A 4,632-nucleotide genomic window follows, 5' to 3' on the forward strand; every position below is an offset into this window, starting at 1 on the left:
TAAAACCTGGGTATTTCCATATCAAGCAATTCCATTATCAGATAAAAGCATCGTCAACCTGTCATTCCAATTGGTCGACATTAAACAACTACCATGAGGAAGCTCTGAGCAAAACATTCCTGTCATCAGTAAAACAGAGCGTGGCACATGAACGCCAAAGGTTGTATCTAATGACTGGACTTAGGGTGTCTTTGTCCACATCCAGTGCCAAGGGTCTGCTCCTATTGCATTTAATGCAGCAATTGGGCATAACTGAGTGGCTTGTTAGGAACTTTGGATGGAATTAAAAGCGAACCACCTATCTTGTGGGCTGAGTCACGTACAGCCCAGGATGGGTAAGGGCAGCAGATTTCCTTCCCTGAAGGACATCAGTGAACCAGGAGGAACTTTATGACAATCTATTGAGATTTTGCCTCACACCTATGGATCAGTAATCCAGTCTCCACAGTACTGGTTCAGTATGTAATGGGTGTTCCCAGTTGTCATTAAGTACACTCTCCCATCAGGCCCATCCTCCATTCCCTGCAGACCCCAGTTCCACCATCAAAACTGGTTGTTATTCCTTTAAGCTGCAGGGGCCAGAGAGGCTGAGGAATCCTATCACAGCCTATGCTACCAAATCATTATCAACAGTGGCTGTGGGGTTCTCATACCACTGGTGGAGAGGGTCTGATACCCACAGGTATGTGTGGGGGGTGAAGGGCGCTCTGTAATCTGCAAATCTGAAAGTGCTTCAAGGGATCAGGAGGTGAGTTGTTCATTTTGAGTGCCTGTACCAGTAGGCCCAGCCTTGATATGGCCAGTCTAAGCTTGCTTGAGCTCAAATGTAACCCCAGGACGTACATGGGGATGTATGGAGCTGTACATAGTGAGGGAGGTCAGGCAGTGAATAACTCTCAAACAAGTGTTACGGACTCAGTGAAAGTCCCTTTAAGATAGAGAGTGTGTGTGTGTGTGTGTGTGTGTGTGTGTGTGTGTGTGTGTGTGTGTGTGTGTGTCGTGCTTACGTCAACATAAGATAAAGGACGTAATGACGTTGTTGAAGAGGTCAGAAGATGAGAGAGAGAGAGAGAGAAAAAAAGGAGAGAGACACCAGCCTGCTAGTTTCTCTATCAATGGATGAGAAACAATAACTGTGTTTGCCACAGAAATCCATGTATGGAAATTGGAAGTAATCCGGTGGAGTTCACTTTGTTGCTGACCTGTAGAAGGAAACAGGTATTTGTGTGTGGACGACCACGATTCGGATGCTTTTCGGGGTGAGGAAGTCACTACCGAGTAAACACTGAAGTGTCGTTTGGGTTCCATCATGGAACATTTGGATTTCGTATTTACTCTCTCTATGTTTCTCTATATCTACGTCTTATCTTCAGACAACGGTGGTTGTTGAAGAAGCCCTTGCTCATGTTTCACCTTATGGCTTGCGGAACTGAACTTTAAGAACCATTCCTGAACTTGGAGTTTGGGACTTTGCCACACACACATGAAGAGTTTAGTTTTTGGGGTTAATGTTCAAGGTTTAACATTTTTGAATTCTAACATACTAACATTTTTACTTTTATTTTACGTATTATTATAAGTAGTGATTAATAAAATAGTTGTTAACACTGAATCACGACTCAGTGTGTTTCTTTTGTTGCTGGTTCGTGACACAAGCAATCCTTACTACCCACAGTATGAAGTGATTCCTGAGTTTATTCCTGAATATCCCATCTCTACTTTTAAATTGGTAATTTGGTTTATTATTGTCACATGTACCAAGATACAGTGAAAAACTTTGCTTTGCATGCCGTCACATCAGTACATTGAGGTAGTGCAAGGGAAAAGCAAATACAGGATGCAGAATAAAATGTCGTAGTTACAGTAACTGCAACCTCTGCAACTTCTGCCACTTCCAACGGGATCCTACCACCAGGCACATCTTCCCCTCCCCCCCGCTTTCCACAGGGATCGCTGTCTCTGCGACTCCCTTATCCACTCATCCTTCCCCACAGGTGTCCCTCCCAGCACATATCCCTGCAACTGCACTAAGTGCTACACCTGTCTCTACACCTCCTTCCTCACCACCATTCAGGGCCCCAGACAGTCCTTCCAGGTGAGGTTCTGCTTCACCTGTGAGTCCGAGGGTATCACTTATTGCATCCGCTGCTCCCGGTGCGGCCTCCTCCACATCGGTGAGACCCGACGCAGAGCACCTTCGCTCCGTCAGCCGCAACAGCCAGGACCTCCTGGCGGCCACCCGCTTCAATTCTACATCCCACTCCCACACTGACGTGTCTATCCATGGCCGCCTCCACTGCCACGTTGAGGCCAGACGCAGATTTGGAGGAACAAGACTTCATGTTCTGCCTGGGGAGTTTCCAACCTGACGGCCTCAACGTCGATTTCTCCGGTAAATCCCTCCCTTCTTTTCCCCCTTTCCCTTTTTTTTCTCTTTTTCCCCCTTCACCCCCTTTGTTCTCCCTCATTCCTGTGCCTCCCTCACCCCATCGTTTTCCCTGCCCATCTGTTCCTTACCTCCTTCCCTTCTGTCCTTTCCTACCGGATTCCTTCCTCTCCTACCGGAACCCTTTGCCTCTCCCACCTATCACCTCTCAGCTTCTCACATCACTCCCTTTCATCCCCCCTCCCCCACCCACCTACCTTCCCCCCTCACCTGGACTCACCTGTCACCTGCCAGCTCGTGCTCCTCCCCCCCCCCCCCCCCACTTTCATTCTGGCTCTGCCCTCTTCCTTTCCAGTCCTGATGAAGGGTCTCGACCCGAAATGTTGACTGTTCATTTCCCTCCACAGATGCTGCCTGACCTGCTGAGCTCCTCCAGTGTTTTGTGTACGTTGCTCCGGATTCCAGCATTTGCAGAATCTCTTGTGTCACAGCTACAGAGAAAAGCGCAGTGCAGGCAGACAATAAGGTGCAAAGCCATAACGAGGTAGATTGTGAGCACGTATCCCTTACTCTGGGCTTCCCAGAGCATTTGTTGTGGAAATTTATGTCCCTTTTACTGGCAGTGTGTGATGTTTGGAGCCACCTCCTGGGTACTGAGAGCTGGAGAGACTGGGGATAGGCAGCAGAGTACCACCTGGTGGTGGATCCCTGCTCATTACAAGGTACCTGTGATTTAGAATGAATGCCTTGAATCAGTGTTCCACACTCTGATGAAAGGCCACTGATCTGAAGCCTTAACCTCATATATAAATGTCTCTCTCTCTCTCTCTCCCTCTCTCTCTTTCTTTCTCTCCCCAGATGGTGTATGATTTGCTGAGTGCCCTCAGCATTTTCACTTTCCAGCATCTTCAGGGTTTTGTTTTTTAATGTCACACACTGAGTGAGATCATTTGGCCATTACATCTCTGCCAGTTCTTTGGAAGACCAATCAATTGCTTCCAATTCCAATACTTCGTTCTGCTCCCACCTTCCTTTCAGGCAGCACACTCCTGATCACAGAAACCCTTGAGGTAAAATAATTCCCCTCGGGCTTCTGATTTTGTTGCTAATCAGCTTCAACCTGCCTCCTCTGATCACCTCTCTCCTCCACCTCTGATCATCCAGCATTATTTCCTTAAACCCCTTCAGCATATTCAGCACCTCTGTTAAACCTGACCATGACCTTTCTTGTTCTTGGGGGATCAACCCCAGCTTCTCCATTCTCCAGGTGACTAAAGATTCTAATCCCTGGTATCATTCTGGTAAACTGTTCTGTGTCAACCTCGGAGACACAAAAAGTTCTGCAGATGCTGGAATCTGCAGCAATACACAAAAGGTGCTGGAGGAACTCAGCAGGTGAGGCAGCATCCGTGGAGGGAAATAAACAAAGTCCTCATGAAGGGTCTCGGCCCAAAACGTTGACTGTTTATTTCCCTCCATGGGTGCTGCCTGACCTGCTGAGTTCCTCCAGCACTTTTTGTGTATTGCTGTGTCAACCTCAGAGCCTTTCAAAGAACTACCCAGTATGTCTCTGCTCCTTCATTGTGCAAACCTTCCTTTTCTAGTATTTCTTCCATTCTCTTCCACAAGTTACAACTAAATCCAATCCAATACTTTCTCAAGCACCTCATCACTTATAACGATACGGGAGGAAGCAACCATTCCAAAGCCAAATGGAGCTATCCCATTAGTTCCATTCCCCTCTCCGTATTCCCCTGTACTCCTGCAACCTATTCTCTCTCACACATGCCCATCAACTTCCCTTTTGATTCTTTTTGCCAGTTATTTACACTAGGGGTAATTTACAGTAGTCACTTCACCTAGCAGCACATCTTTGGGACGTGGGAGCAAACCAAAGCCCCCAGAGGAAACCCACACAATTACAGGGAGAACATGCAAACTCCAAATCGACAGTATGCTATCTGCTCGCAGCTCCCATCGGGCAGGAGGTACAGAAGCCTGAAGTCCCACACCACCAGGTTCAGGAACAGCTACTTCCCTTCAACCATTCGGTTCTTGAACCAACTGGAACAACCCTAATCACTACAGTATAGCAACACTATGACCACTTTGTACTAAAATGGACTTTGTTTTTTTTTGTTCTGTGTTCTTTCTTGTAAACATTGTGTAGAATTTATGTTTAATTGATTTTTTTTGTGAAGGCTGCTTAACTGATGCTATGTGCCTGTGATGCCGCTGCAAGTAAG

This window comes from Pristis pectinata, chromosome 30 (assembly GCF_009764475.1).
Source record: "Pristis pectinata isolate sPriPec2 chromosome 30, sPriPec2.1.pri, whole genome shotgun sequence".
Lineage (NCBI taxonomy): Eukaryota > Metazoa > Chordata > Chondrichthyes > Rhinopristiformes > Pristidae > Pristis > Pristis pectinata.